Source organism: Poecile atricapillus, chromosome Z, assembly GCF_030490865.1.
Source record: "Poecile atricapillus isolate bPoeAtr1 chromosome Z, bPoeAtr1.hap1, whole genome shotgun sequence".
In the NCBI taxonomy this organism is placed as follows: Eukaryota; Metazoa; Chordata; class Aves; order Passeriformes; family Paridae; genus Poecile; species Poecile atricapillus.
The window spans coordinates 128631828-128647404 of NC_081289.1; positions in this window are offsets into that span (position 1 = coordinate 128631828).

A 15577-nucleotide genomic window follows, 5' to 3' on the forward strand; every position below is an offset into this window, starting at 1 on the left:
GTAAAATACCACCGATTTTAGCAGAATTAAATTCTGTTAGGATCTAGTAGTCAACAGAAATTCCTAAGAAAGACAGAATTCTTGGTGAAATTCTTAAGAAAGACAGAATTCTTGGTGAAGTGTCCTAATTGCATCTTGTATCTGTCTCGTTTTTCAGTTGTGCAATGTACAATGACTGAGTTAAAGTTTAGAAGGAAACTATTCCTTTTAGAACATTTTAAAAAGACTGTTTCAGCTCCGTGTTACAGAGATAGATTCTTGCTGTGCTGTTTATTTATACAAACCTTTAAAAGCTTTGATTTGAATTGCAAACTGGTAAGCATTAGAGTGATAGCAAATATTTCATTATACTGTATTATATTATATTCATTATACTATTAATTATATACAATTTAACCTAAAACCTAGAGCTTAAATGCCCTAAAAGACCAGAAGTAGATTGCAGTGTCTTTTTTTGTGCAAGTACAAAATGTAGTTCTTTACAAACACATACTTCATCTGCAGTGATGGCCAGCTAATTTCAGTTCCTTAGGTTCTGTGTTCCAGGATATTATTATATGATTTCCAAAGCAAAGAAAGTAATATATGGACCCAGCAGTGTTTTGTGAAATATCATTTATTACGTTCTCACAGAAGAAAAATCATTTCTGCTGGAAATACTGAATTCTGTCTTTACACTTGAACTTTGCTGAAGTAAGCTGTGAGGTGAAACACTTTTGGCTTTGGGTATTGATTAAGAATGTTAAGTTTTCTTGCTAACAGTACCAGGCTCCTTGTTTGGCACAATCCCTAACTCATTTCACTCTGGCAATCCAGCCCTCCATGTATTTTGTGATAACTCAGTGATGCAAACTGACATTTTTGTTGCATGAGGTTTGAGCAGCTGCAGTCAGTCCTCTGTGCTGATACCATCATGTTAAAATCCAGATCCAAAGATACATAAGGCGTTAACCCAGCATGACCTTCAGACACTGCCAAAGCATAAGTAGCCAGGGGAATTCCCAGGAAGCTCCAAGAGCAGTTGTGAACATGCCTGTGTGGTGAATTTGTGGACACCATGTCTGTAGGTTATTACACACTTGAGCACTGATGCCAAGGGATTAGTTTTTCAATGGGAGCATTGTGATGAACAGAATTAGTGGTATTTTCTAAAGACAATGACAGATGATATAGCTTTTAAGTCTGTCTTTTCTTAGGACACAAGAAGGGCTACCTTCCCTATATGCTTGTACTAATCTCCTTCCCTACTCTGTAATGGCCTAGCATAATTTTGTAATGTTATTGTAGCCCAGATTCTTCCTTTCAGCTTTTAGTAGTGTTCATAATTACTCCTATGCTTACTGGCTCTCAGTTTTCCTTTGTTCTTCCAGTCTCTCAGAGCTGCATCTGTTCCTACAAATAATTTTCCCCTGTTCTGTCTGGATTGGCAATGTAATGCTAATGAATTAAATCATGTAGCTCAAATTACCAGTGCAGCAAATAAGAGCATTTGGAATTCAAACATTGCATTATGTAAACAGAGGGTCTCAGGGAGGATCTTTTGTGTAACATTGCCTGTTTTCTAAGAGGTTCAGCCTTTCCAACGCCTTGTGCAGAAAATATGTGAAGATAATGGTATTTGGTTGCAACACTGAGCTCTTTGTCATGTTGATAGCTTGCATACCCAACCTCCAGGCTGCTCCCTTCTCCACCAGAGAACGTCTGCACAAGAGTTGTCTTCTGTTTGCAGGCTCACAGAACCCTTTTTTTCCATAGGAAGCCAGCTTGAGAGTCCGAAGGTTGCCAGATCTCTTGTTTCCCATTATCGGTCTAACCTGGCATCTCCTAACTTTGAGTGCTCAACTCTGGGCAAGTGTTAATATGCAAGGACATGTAGTCAGCCCTAAGGCTGATTAAACTCTTTCGCAGAGTTTACTAAACAAAGTTTATATCCATCCATCCATGGCTGTCCAGAAAGCTGAGAGGCAGCAGCAGTATAGCGGAGTTACATCACAGCTGGAGCTGTGATGGGACGGAGGAGAGACTTCCAGGAGTAATGGGACAGTCAAAACTAGGATATACAGTCTGCACTATGGGAAGTCCTAGAAACTCCTGTGTACAAGAGCCAGAGTGATGCTGCAGTCTCCAGGTCCTGCAGTGAAATGGTAGCGAGGGAGGTGAGAGATGGTAGCATCTGGAAAGCATGGTTTTGCCTTACAGAGTGTTCTGCTTCAGAGGGCAGCTGTACTAAACATCTGTCACCTTTATAACAGATATGAAGATACCAGCCAGAGGAAAAATTAATAATGGGAAAAGGATTAGTGCTTGGCAATAACTGGTACTTCTACCAGCAAAACAGTGTCTCTCTTTCTTTCAGCTGGAAGCAAAAATTAATTCCTGTGGGCAGATCAGGAGATCTGGGAGCTGACTTTAGTAAAAAATACGCTATTTTAGTAGAGTTTTCAATAATTTCTTAATAGGAAGTAATATACTAATGATAGACAAAGCACTTCTGTGTTTGGTTTAGCTCATTGTACCATGCTTAAGGGGGAGTACAGTGTAAGCTTTTTCCCCTGAGTTGGTATTCTATGAGATTGGAACCTTGATCAGTGTATTCAATTCCGTTGCACTTGAGAACACCATTAAACTTCTCTTGGAAAGGAGCAGGACTCAGCTTGCCAGATCATTGCTACCTCTGCCTCCTGTAATTTCAGATGGTAAAACCAGTGCTGCTGTGTGTTTTGTATTTCCAAACACCAGATGATCCAAGAGGGGCAGGAGGGGGTCTCTTTCTTTTTTTTTTTTTCAAATTTACCTAATTACGGCTTTTCTTACATACCTCCTTTTTGTAATCCTGAAATAGATTAAACAGTCCAGATGAAAAATGCAGCTTTTTTTTGGTCACATCTTAGTATGTTTGTACTGCAGCTTGACTGAAGCTCATTTAATCATTTCCAATAGCCCAAAAACTCTTTAAAAACTGCTGTCCATGTGTTTCTTTTCATCATTGTTTGAATGGCCTTTTTTTCAATTCTGTGAACCTTGTTAACTTCTGACATTTCATTAAACTGTTAGAGGAAGTTGAGATTAGTCAGGTCATTTCAAATCAGCACAGCAAAGTCATTCAGCTGCAATAGGAGGGGAGGAGAAATGCCTACACTTTTGAGTACCAGGCTAGATACCAAATGCCACACCAAAGAGAAATGTTGTCCCCAATACCCATTTGGCTTCTTCTCATAGAGCAAAAGAAGGTTGATTTACAAAATTACTACAGGGTATTCAAATTACCGGTCCATCATGGGAAGAGAGGTAATGCTGTTTGCTGGTTTTTTATTTATCTCTTCAGTGAATGCCTAATTTTTTTTTTTTTTTTAATTTTTTTTTTTTTTTTTTTTTTAAATAAGAGCCCAAGTTAGCATAGGCAAGCTCTGGTACATTCCTTTGTCTTACTCCTGCATAAGAGTTCAAGGGATCTGGCTGATACAGAGTGGCAGGGACAGCGAAGATGATTTCCCAGAACACTTTGTGCTGGTTTTGTGTGTTTGGAATTTGGAAGAGCTCATGGTTGCTCTGCATTTCTTCTCCTGCAGAGGTGTAACACTCTTTACCAAGGGAAGGCTGAATTTCACCTACCTTGTCTGCCATCCTTGGGCCTGAGGGGGAGGATTTGCATGACTAAAGTCCTCTGTTATGGAAATATAGCTGCTATTTAGGGTACAGCCAGATTCACAACAGGCAAAAGATCATATCCTGCCTCTGTGAAACTTGCCATGAGCAGATTACTCTTGACTGCTGTTCCCAAGATTTAGGAACTGGTGTTCCTAGATTTATTAAGCCTTTGAAATAATTTCAGCGTTCATGATGCCCCCAGCTCCCTATTTTTACAGGGTTCAAGTGTCATCTTGTCTGTCCTCTTGATACTCTTTATACCAAAGGAGTTCAAAGTTAGGGGTAAACTATAGCCAAAACTCCAGCTAACTGTAATTTCTTTGAATAATTGGTTGTGGTATCAAAGATGTAATAAAATTTGCTAATCTTAATGCAGAGGAAGGAGGGTGTTGCATTTTTTAAAACAAATTGATATGGCCTAAAACAATCTTGGTCTATAAAAATATGGAAAATATGAGTTGCAACTGCATGGACTGTTCCTGCTTCTACTCCAATAGAAGAAAACAAGTCTAGTTAAAGAATAACAGAAGAATAGAAAGAATAACAGTTTTTGCTCTCTGAGCGCACATGTTTATACTACTTTCTGCAGGTAGCCAGCTACCCCATTGTAGCAATTGCAATAAATGATGGGCTAGAACTTCTCCAGAAATAATAAACTCTTACCTAAAGGTGCGTTTTTTTTTCAATCCTTTACTGTCTGTTTTCATACATAACTCATGCCCCAATGAACCCCTTTCAGACAGCTTTATTCACCTGATTTGGACCTTGGTAATAAATTGCCATTTAGTGGCATCAAAGGAGAATGTACATGACCTCAGGCTTCCACACCTTCCCTGAGAGCTTAGGAGACTGTCCTATTTCATTCCACAATCCCCATCTGCACTGGAATGTCTATACTTACCTCTGAGGACAAACTGCAAGTAAATTTCAACCGTAAACTTGTGAAAAATCTGGCTTCTATGGTTTTATTGTGAGGGCACATCGTTTTCTTTAACACATGACTGAGTCTTTTACCTTCATCCCATGTGTTTATACAGGGAAAATCAGGCCAATGGACAGCAGAATGTTTAAACATTGCATATGCTTCCCCATGCACCCTGACTGAAACAGCTCTCATAAAAATAAATTTGATAAAATTATGTTCTTTATTGAATCAAGGATAGAAACACATCAACCACACTTTATTCAGTATGTTAAGTATCTGGAAAAGAATCACATGATAAGATCCATATGAAGGGCAACTACAAAAACAGAAGCTTTAAAAGTCATCAAAATGCACATAAACAAAAATTGTCTGGCAAGGGCAATCTAGACCTCTGGCTTACTTGGGATGTTTGCCATCAATAGGAATCTTTCCCTTTGCTTTCAGTGGGCACTGGTTCAGCCCTTGGAGAAGTTGCTTTTGAAAAGATTTTGGCAGTTAGGGGAAGATTCCATCAGAAACAGCAGGACTTCACTTTCCATGCAAGGATCTGGGTATACTTCAGCAGCTGTTACTCAGATGCAGTTGGACCTGCATCACAGTTTGCATGCTGTATTGTCGAGTATGAAATAATAAATTTACTTTTAATAAAAACTCACTAAATTGTGAGCACCAAAATAAAACACAGGACATAAGCAGGTAAGTGGGAAGTGCAAATTATTTCTTTGGGGGAAGGGGGGTTTGGGGAGGGGAGTTAGGGTGCTGTTTAGTTTAATTTTGTTTTTTTCGTGCAGTGATAGCTCATACAGGAATATGCTTTTGAAGTACCCTCAGCTTTCTGTGTCATTCCAGGGTGGCTCTTGGTTTTTGTTTTGACTCCTTGGGCAAAAAATTACTCAGACTCTGGGATTTGTGTGTCGTTGCATTGTGGGCCCCCATGAACTTGTTCTTTGCATGTTAGTTATTTGTCAGTTGCATTTCTCTGTGGAGTATTTTATAGCACTTGAACCACACGGAAAGTATGCACCAAGCTTAACTGCTAAATTTGGTGAATAATCTGTTATGCGTAGATGTTGTCATGTATTTCCGGGGAAGAAAAAACCCACTAAGGGCACTCTGTCCTCTTCAAAAACACTTGTAAGGAATGGTCACAGAGCTTCAATAGATCTTCCCTCTTCTGTGTGAATTTCCATGCGATTTACTCCCTTCATTGCTGACTAGAGCCACAAACCTCAAGCCAACAGACAGCTGGAGAGAAGCTGTGAATTTTTTGACCACGTTTATTTTAAAATGTTTAGCCAAAGTATATATGAAGTCATGGAAGACTCAGAAGTCCATTTTTTGTCATTTCCTTCCCCGTCAGCCCCATCACTTCTTCATTATATCAACTACATTTTAGACTTACTAGTCCAGTTTTGCTTTCCCTCACTGCCAGCTGTCCCTGTGCTGGCACTCCTGATAGTAGTCCTTCAGCAGGTGAATGGATGGTTGTGTAGCCCATCAGGGCGCTCAGAGGAGCCACTCACCTGCACAACTCAAGCAGAAAGTCTCCTTTGGGAATCTAAAGACATTCTGATGCTGACCTGTTTTGGAGAGGGCACCACTGACACACAATATGCACAATAACGTGCACCTACCCACTGTAGCTTGAACCCCTGAGGTACTCTTTGGTCATGAAGTTTGCCATGCTGAGCTGTGACCAGTTGTTTCCTGTGGTTACCTTGATACCCACTCCACCAAGAGGATGAGTCTCTGGTGGAAGTCAGCTTGGCAGCCTGGCTCTCAGGAATAGTGAAACATTCTGTTTCTAGCTGTAGGGATATTGAGCTCATGTGTGTCCTGGCCTGAGCAGACGCAAGAAGGGGCCAGGGCAGGGGAGCCAATAGAGGGGTGGGAGCATCATGGGACATAACACAGGTACAGCCTGTATTCAGGTTCCAGACACACCTGAGGGGGGTGACCTCCAGCTGCCCAATTTTAGTGGAGATAATCTCCACTAAAATTGGTGAAACTGCATGGACTGCTTTGCTGTTGTTACTTTGCAGATTTTCAAAGGGGATAAAATGCCTTACTAAGCACAGCAAAGCTGTACAAGAGATAATAGAAAATTCATAGAAAGATACCATGGTAGCAAAACTACCTCAGGACATGTGCAGTTCCACCCAAAAACCTAGAGGTGCAAGGACAGAGAAAAACATTGTATCAGTGTTTCCATCTTCACAAGAACGTTAGTAAAATACTCCCAAATTTCACCAGGGTCTCATCAGCCAGATGCTCAAAAGTGGTCAGCCAGTCACTACATACTCCTGGGGAGTATCTTACTAATCCTGTGGAGTGAGGTTAGAACTGTAAAACTGTAAGTGAATGACCTCAGCAAAGGAAAGATGAATTTCTTAAAAAACCCACAAGTGGGGCAGTCAAGCATGCAAATACATCACACACTGTGCTTGTGTAGCTGATGCAAAAGCCTACCCAGTCTCTTAATGGCTCCACATTAGACTATAAACCCTACAGGACAAATGGAGTATGTAACGTAGAATGCTGTAGGCAATATGGTACAAAAAGTCATTCTTCTTAATAAATTATTTCTACACCTTTAAAGGTTTGGATTCTCAACAATATGCATTTTTATTTGCTAATATTAAATTAATCCCTCTTGGAAGAGATAGTTTCTGTTGGCTGGAACTCCTTACAGCTTTTAAGGCCAACATAGCACTAAATAAACTGAAACAATCTGAACTTTGTAGACTTTTTATGCTGTGAAACAGTTATTATAGAAAAAGCATTTAAGAGTGGGTTTGTTTTTTTTTTTTCCTTCAAGAATTTTGGAGTAGTCTTTCATTTTTAGTTTCAAGATGACCAAATAGTTCCAGTAATTTCTGATCTCCTTGCCAGTTTATTATTAGTGCAACTGGCTACAAACCAGCTGACTGAAGTCAGTCTCATAATAAAGAATGACAAAGCTGGACAAGGGTCCCATGAGAAACCAAACGAGGAGGATCAAACACAATTGTAAACCTGTGAAAAAGGCTAGAAGGTCTCTGGCAACAGTTTTACCACTTTTTATGGCACTATTTATTCTACAACTTTTATTTATTTTCCTTTCCAAGGTATTTGCATGTTGTATTATTCTCTGGTTTGTTGTTTGGTTGTTTTTTTTTAATGTCACTTAATGGAGTACACAAATATTCTTATGTAATGTGAGTCCATAACTCTTTATTTAATATGACTCATTATATATCCCTAATCATTTGATCCCTAATTATTTGATGTGTAGTCAGCTGTGATCTTAGGTTTGTGTCTTGCAGTTGTTTAAACTCACTGTAATTGTAAACAAAACTCATCTTTTACAAGGCTGCAACAATTATTCCAGTTATTGTGTGCATCGGAGTATGGCTGCACACACCCAGAGATCTCCAGACATCAATAAACCTTATGGATCCTGTTCCTGCAGAAACAGAAACTAAGCACTAGTATAAACCCCCCCCATGTTGTTCCTTCATCTTTCTGTATCTCTATTCACAATTTAGCCTGTCTGATTTAATACTAGATTTTTTAAGGGTGTTGTTATAGAAAGGTCATTGCAAAAACAAATGAACCGTTGTAAGAAGTTACCTGGATCATTCAAGACAGGACTAAACCAGATTATTATCTGGTTCTCTTGGACTTCTTAGCTCTAGATTAAAAAAGACAATATATTTAGGTTCCTCTTAAGTACTGTGTCACTGCCATTCAGGGTAGGTTCTTAGAGGGGGTATCTTCAAGAGCAAAATCTCTGGAAATTATCATTACTGAAAAATGAATTCTGACCTAGCCGGTAAGAATGCTGTAGGAAAGGAAATACTGTAGGAAATGTTGTAGTGAATTAACCTTAGTCAGAGCTGCAAGGACATGGCATGTCACTCTTCTTGTTCCAGCCAAGAAAAGCTGTTACATTTTCCATATTTACATCTGAAGTCCATTCAGGGATGAAACTGTACTTATTGGAGCTGTCCATAGGATCCCGTACCACATACCCTACAGATCAGTACATCTCCACAAAAGACGTCTAGACTTCCACATGAAAAAAAAACAAGCCAAAAATACACACAAACAACAGCAAAAAACAAAAAACCAAAAACAAACATAAAAAACCCAGAGGGTTGGGAATGGGGTGGGGGTGGAAGGGAAACATTATAAAGAAAATGTGGGTCTCAACAATTGCTTTTATCTCTTTTTCCATTGGCTGAACTGTACCTTTACTGTCATCTCTGTTACTCCTGTGGTGATAAAAAGTTTCCAGCCTTCAGATAATATGAAAGTGTAAAGCATTCCACCGGATTCAAATACCATCTTGTCTCAATGCAAAACTACAAAGGTGTTTTCGGGCATACAATAGGCAACATCTAACCTTTGAAAAACACACTCTTTTTCCGGAGACAGGTAATGTGCTCTGGGAGAAATTCACACTTGTCTCCTTCAAGCCAGACCATCAATTCAAATAAATTGCTTTTAGGATAGAATTTTTTATTTCCGGATTTCGACATGGTATTAAACAGTGGCATTTAGAGATGGCAGAAGTTTTACTAAGAAGGCACAAAAAACCTTGTGGTGTCATTCAAGGGATCCACCAGCACATTAAAAGGAAAGAAAACCAAAACAGTTTATCCTATTCTTCCTTTATATTTTTTATGGCATCTAAAGATTAGAGAAGACCCCTGTTACAGCCTTCGGGGTTCTTACTTTTTGCATTTTCAACAGATAGGACCATGATAATTTAAGTCCAGGCTCAATGCTGTTAATTGCTCATTATTATTATCCTTTCCTCTAGTTCATTTACAAAGCTGCAGTAAACACCTACATAGGTCAAGATTTCCCAAAGGCTGAAAGGCCTGTCTTCCAGTAAGACCCAGAATAGAAAAAAGAGAACAGAGAGAAATCACCATGGAGGAGGATTACTCCAGGGTTTGTGGAGTAGACAAGTTATATTTTTCCCTGGCATCACTGAATCTCCTCATGTCAATATGGTCAAGGCCAGTACTTGTCATTCTCTCTACTTAAACTTTCCTTCTCACTTCTCCACATGGCTTCCTGTGCTTTGTAAGAGCTTGATAAATATAGTGCAAGAAGGGTCCATGGGAAAGGACATGTAGCATTAAGACGTAATACAATTGCATTAGGTACAGAAACAAACAGAAAATATATAAACAAATGCTCTTTTCCAACTTCCCATTCTCTTTCCCTAATTTAGAGTCTATCTTTCCAGAGATGAATGCTAATCCAACTGAAAATTGCTGTAATTAGATGGAAGGGCACAGAAACATAGAAAGTAGTTGTCTATCTTCATACATGGTCACTATGTCAGAGATTAATTAGGCTCTGCTGTCTGTATAAGGATCCTGAGGGCTACAAGGAACTGGGGCATTTGTTTCACATCTGTTGGTGATGACAGAAGCACTGGCTGCACAGTGGTCACCTAACTGAATTGGGGCAGTGGTTCTATACTGACTCAGAGGGAAGTGTGCCAGCAGCACCACTGAACATACATTACATGTAATACAGCAGGAAATTTGGATAGCAGCTTGTTGTAACACTGTTTTGGAACTGCATGAGTCACTGTGTTTCTGGAATCTGAACCTTTCTCAGCATGTTTTTATGCTAGATATTCTGTCACGTTATTTGAGAAAGCCTGAAGGGCCAAAGCAGAGTTAGTTTATCCAGAATCTTCATATTGCAATACTCGAATCCATTTCTGTCACCTTTCTGCCTGTTTCCAAAAAACAGAATGCAATCCAGTATTTTCTTCCCTCATGAAATATTATTGAAAACACTTTTGTAATTTGCACTAATTTCCTTCTAAATTAGAGCTACCCACTGAGCATTTCACCTCTGCTCTTGCACTGACTTTTCTGGTGCTTTCAGATGAAGCTCCCCCACTTCTCACTCCACACCACTGTGTGTACTGTACTCCTCCACTGTTCTATTTCAAAATGTTTCTTGCAAGACTAGACACCAATGCTGATAAAATCACATATGAGCTCTGCATGCACTAAGCAGGCCAGGAGACGCTTCTGCATTTCCTTTGCTTCCTTTCTCTTCTCCCACTGACAGTTGTTTCTGTCTCAAGGTCTGCACATCTGTCTCTGGAGTGTTAGGATTCAGTCAGGACTCTGAACTGCACTGATGGCAGAAAGTTTCTCTATCTAACCAATGCCATAATCTTGGCAACACCTGAGGGGTTTTTCTTATATTAAAACCTAGCATGAAACTGAATTATTCTTCTCCTATCAACCTATTAAAATCTATTTATTTAATCTGATAAACACATATATGCACATATGCACACAGTCTTTGTCCACCTGCTCGCCTTACCTTCTCCCTAGTCCCCATTTAAATACAGCATATTCCAATTTATAAAAGCTCAAGAAAAATCAGCGCGGTTGTCCTCAAAGCAGACTGCAGACAAATGGGAAGGTTCCCGTCTTGCAAACAATTACATGTGCTGTATTGGATTGAGCATTTGAGAAACAAGTCTCAGCAAAGATGAGTAACACTTAGGAAGGCTCTCAGATGAAGACTGACAGATCTGTGATGGTGTCAGTGCTGAGTCTTATTCACAGTCTTCAATGCCTAATAGGCCTTTTAGATATCAGCACTTCGGTGTATTCACAATGTCTGGGACCCAGCCCTCCAGTGTCTGCAGTCATCCCTGGGGTCATGAGAGTGCTCAGAGCCTACCTCACAGGTGAGAACAAGTGAGATGTAAAAAACAGGGTTTCTCCAGTCTTTGTCTCTTACTGATGTGGTTGAGCAGGAATAGCCAGAGCCGTCTGTCCCTTGCTTAACTGTTCCTTGAATTACTGCCAGGAAGCAGACAGGTCCTGCCTACATCCAGCGGTAAAAGACTCAAACGGGAGATGGGCGATTTGGAAAACTGAGTTCCCTCTTTTTTTCCATAACACACATGTGGAGCAGACAAACAGTGTTACAATCTACAGAGTTCTTCCTAACCACAGCCTTACAGAACCAATTCTGTCAGCTGTCTTTACATGTGACAAAGTCAAAGGCAAAGACTGTATGGAAGTGATGCCTGATTCCTAAACAGGACTGGTTTGGTTTTTTTTATTTTATAAAACTAGTTCATACTTCTCAAAGACAGTAGAAATTACTTGATAGAATACAAGCCATACCATCAACATACTTGGCAGATATAATCTTAAAACTGCATGTCACTTTTTAATTGTGTAACGTGCTTTATAGACCTTCCTTTATATGCTCGAACTAGGCACCCTCCTCCTTCTTTCTATAGATTTCTTCTTATATTTTATTAAGCTGAGAAACACAGTATAAAACACCACACAGAATTTATATCTATTCATGGTTACAATTTTTTTTTTATAAAGTAGAGGTAACTGGGCAATAAAAACCATACTCCTTCCTGAGTATTTCTGTGGATGCTCCAGTAAAAGTTATCACAAGTTCATGGACTCTTAAGCAAAATAAAGTCTGAGTTCACAGTAAATGACTGCAGCACATACCCTCTGCCAGCTGCTGAGTCTGGAATGGCATACTCCCCATTTGCCTATTTTTATCAAATTCAAGGTATTTTTATATGTCTTAATTGCCTTAGTCATACAAGAATGTACAGTATGTGTGTAGCCTATAATTATAATAGGCTATAATTTGTGAATTTAATATTTTTAATAATAATAATAACAACAATAATAATATTGTTAGAGAACTGAACAAGCTGAATCTGTGCCCTGAATCTATACCCGTAACAGTAGTATCTGTTACATTTCTGTGACATTTTTCTTCACAGTACCTACCTGCAGTGTAGGAACACTGTTTTCCCACCTGAAAGAAGGGAAAGACACATGGTGTACATTAGGTCATGGTTTGCATTCAAGATCTTGAAAGCCCACACCACCTCTTTGTTGACTCACACTCTGACGCAATCCTGCAATCCCGTGTGTGCACCAGGAGGGGAAACTCAACAATACTGCAGTGCCTTTTGTGCCTGAAGATGAACCTCTCCTTCTAAGACATCACCGCCACTCTACCCTGTGGCATTGCATATTCTGAGTCCTCCCTCTTCTGACATGGCTAAAAAATCATGGACCTAGCTGGAGGAATGTAAGCAGTTCAACCAGGGCTCTGCAGAAATCTAGAAACTTTGTCTTACTGCACTGTGATTCCTCACTTCTTACTAATTCAATGCACAATGATCAGCATTGTATCATTCACTTGTCTTGTACTGGGAGGGTGATAATTTTGGGGCATCCTTGCAAAAATTTTCCTCTTTTTTCACTGCATCTATACATATGAAATTCTTCTGTATGTCTGTATTCCCTTCAGAAAGCTTTTGAAGACTGGAAAGTTAAAATAACATAGATTTGTCTTAGTGCAGTGCACACATATTGTTTCTATCATGCAAGAATTGCTTAACCATGGTACACTTCAACAGCACAATTTATTACAAACCTTGGAAATAATTTCAGGAGCCCAAGGACCTCATGGACCTTAGACCAAGTTTCAGCAAACTGCTCAGATATGCAATCACTAGGCAGATGTCTGGAAACACGTGTTCTTGCTCATCTATCTGCTAATGCAAATGTCCCAATACAGGCATTAACACTCAGAAGCATTATGCAGATTTTAAACGATTCCTGGAAGAGTTGGGTCCCATAAAAGTTATTCTGACAGACAAAATCCTTCTCGTCACCTTTGCCAAGTGTTTGCTCTGACTTCAGGAGCCAGAGCACATCCAGTGAGACTCCTGCCTGCTTCCACTGCTTCTGGTGCTCCAGACACTACAGCATCCCTGCCCAGGGCTGACTTCACTCTTATGTTGTTATTATTCTGGTTGGGAAAGAAGCAGCAATGTGGAAGGAAAAGATAAAACAGGAGATAAGAAGATATTTTTATGTTTTCATCTGCACAGATGACTCATTTGAGACAGGTTTATTCCTCTTCTCTCTTAGGGCTAATGCCTCAAGGAGAACAGCAACAAAATTAAGTCTCATTTTGCTGCTGTGGGAAATTATTTCTCTCACCATGTCCTGTGAGGTCTTTCAGACAGTGGCTGTGAGTGTGCACAGCACATAACACAATTGGCTCCAATCTTACTTGGGCCTCACAGTATTAGTGTAATAAAAGTAAATACCAAGTGGTCAGGGCTTAATTATAATCTGGACATTCTGTGATCTGGCAGTAGATTAGAGGAGACATTGACTTGTGTTTTAAGGCACTGAATCTGCTATTGGCATGAGGGTGAATCCATTTAAAGAGACAAGACAGCAAAGTGAAATCCCTCGTTTTCTGCTCAGGGTGTAGAATGCAAACTAAGAGGAAGTGTAAAGTTTCAGTAACTGAACACTCTGTATGTTGGAGCAGCACCAGCTGTGACTTTTTGTGTTCAACTCTGATGACTATTTCAAGGAATCAAATACTATTTTATAGAAGATGGAGAAGCAAAATGTCCATTAGATAATGATTGTGTTAGGACCAAAAATTCTCACATAATGCTTTGATGAAGAATTTTAAATAATTAATGTTGCAATCATCTGTTGATCTATTCTCCTCCACTCTTAATAATGTTTTGAGCAGGAATGGGCCCTGATCATGCTCTAACAGAAATAATTCAGACGTACAAGAAATAAACATGCTCTGCAGTCTGTACTGAAGCAGGTTTCGTTTTTACTTGATTCTTCCAGTTTTAGGGTTCTGGTGACAATTTGTCTATAGTTATTTCACTTTCAAAGCACCCTCATAATTTATTTTTTTAGTTGCTATCACTTACATGGTTAGGCTGTTGTAACTACATTATATCAGTAAGGGAGATATGTCCAAGGTTTAATTTTATCCAATATAGTTACAATTTCTTGAAAAAACAACTGAATGCTATAAACTTGAGAATAAATTTCTTCAGATCTAGAAAAGAAAGTCATGAGTGGAGATTAAACAAAACCAGCATTGATAACTTTTGATAACTGTGTTGATAGTGTTGATAAGTGCTACAACAGTTGATAATTGTTATAGCATAGCACTGTGACTAACAGTGTTGCAAAAGGTCTGCAACAGAAAAATTTCTGTAGTCATTCTGCGTATTTGGCTTGGCCTTAGCATCAGAGTGAGTTGTGGATGAATACAATTTAGGAATACTGTAATGGGTCAACCCACTGTGTTAGGAAATGTGCATGGTAAAGGGTCACTGCTGATCTGAAAACTTTCTAACATAAATGAAGATATGTGGCAGTGAAGGGTAGCAGTCAGGTGGCTCATCCTCCTAGCAGCAGCACAAGCATTGGGCCAGGAAAAAAACCCTAGATCTACCTCTTTTTATGTCTCTCTGCTTGTGTGTGTTCCCATGCTGTACTTCTAGCAGTACTTCTACTGGTAATCCAGACCATCCTCAAGTGTTACCGGACTGGGAGCGACTGCCTGGCAATGGTTTCCCTGCACTTTGCTGCCTGTTTAAAACACAGGGTGTTAGGTCAGGGGTGGGACTGCTGCTGCCAAGCAGAGAACAGACTCCATATCTGCTGCAGTCTGAATGCACAACTTTGATCAGCCAGTGAAGCACACCTGGACAAAGTTGCAAGGACACACTTATTCCTCCAAGCTTATCTTCTTTGCTTTGTTGAAATGGATGTATGGATATCCAAATACAAACAGAATGAGGCACAGGAGGTTGAGTTACCACTTTGGATGTGTAATGGGTCAAAACTTGGTGCCCTTAATATATCATTGGCAAATTCTTCCTATGCAACTGATTAGCCTACTGAAGTTCATCTCTTGAGATGTATGGCTGTTGCCAGAGTTACCTTTGTTTTGCCAACTGTTTTGACAGGAAAGCATGTTCAGAAGGGGAAGAAAAGGGAAATCTGATGCCAGAGGACACGAATTTTGCACCCTCAAAATCACTCCAATTTGCAATACTCATAAGACCTTTTTAATGAAAGTTTCACTCAGACATAAACATTTTGTGAATGCCCTTAAGACATTCTTCCTTTCAGAGTCTCCTGC